Source organism: Petaurus breviceps, unplaced genomic scaffold, assembly GCF_028583685.1.
Source record: "Petaurus breviceps papuanus isolate PSGF00001 unplaced genomic scaffold, PetGlider_PUasm1.0 90594, whole genome shotgun sequence".
NCBI lineage: Eukaryota > Metazoa > Chordata > Mammalia > Diprotodontia > Petauridae > Petaurus > Petaurus breviceps.
The window spans coordinates 4,476,414-4,477,647 of record NW_027187281.1 but is presented as its reverse complement, the minus strand read 5'-3'; positions in this window follow the sequence as shown (position 1 = coordinate 4,477,647).

Below are 1,234 nucleotides of genomic sequence, written 5' to 3'. Positions count from 1 at the left end.
TTTATTTTGCCTAGAGATTTTGAAATGTTTCCTGGAGCCACAGTTGATAGAATCAGGAACCATTTTATTTGGGTTTGTAGCATTCATTCCTGCTCTGCTCTTCAATTCAACTCTGTGATGATAAAACCCTTCTTTATTGTTGGTGGACATTGATTGTCCACCTCTGTGTGTGGGCATATGTGGGGGGAGGGGTCTTATTGAGTTGTCAACAAGCATTTATTAAATGCCTACTTACTACGTGCCAGACATAGTACTAAGGATAAATACTAAGACAACATGAAAACAATTAAATACAAACAAGATCATATATACAGAATAAATTGGAGATAAAAAAAGGAAGGCACTAGCATTAAAAGGGTTTAGAAAAGACTTCTTGCAGAAGCTGGAAGTGAAGTTGATTTGAAGAAAGCCAGGAGGCAGAGCTGAGGAGTGATAGTGAAGATAATGAAAATTATCTTCAGAGATAAAATGTCTTGTTCAATGTACAACAAGGAGACTAGTGTCACTAAAACACAGAGTATGTGGAGGAATGTAATGGGTGTGTGTGTGTGTGTGTGTGTGTGTGTGTGTGTGTGTGTGTGTAAAGACTGGAAAGCTGGGGAGAAAGAAAGTAATGAAGGACTATAAAAGGCAAACAAAGGGTTTTATATTGGGTCCTAAAGGAAATTAGGAGGATTCACTGGAATTTACTGAATGGGGTGGGGGGAAGAGGTGACTTGATCAGATCTGCACATTAGGAAAATCATTCTCATGAGCAGAAAATTGACTGCAATGGGAAGAGACTTAAGACAGGGTGACCAATGAGGAGGTTATTATAACAGTCCAGGTATGCGGTGATAAAGACCTACACCAGAGTAGTGACAGTGTCAGAGAGAAGGCAACATATATGAAAGATGTTACGAAAGTAGAACTGACTGAATTTAACAACTATGGGGACTAGGAGAGTGAGAATTTGAGGGTGACACCTAGATTTCAAACCTACTTAATGGGGTGGACTTGTAAGGGACTGGGGACAAATGCTTCTTAGTACAGGGAAGAGAACTCACTATTCTGAATCTGGAGGAGTGAGTGGAGCCAGAAACAGAAACAGGGAAAGGTAGAAATGTTTCACTTGTCCAACTTTGTGTTGATGTAGCCCAGCCTTACAAATGAGGAGTGGCCAGAAGAGGCAAAGCATTGACAAAAGAAGTGAGAGAGAGAGAGAGAGAGAGAGAGAGAGAGAGAGAGAGAGAGA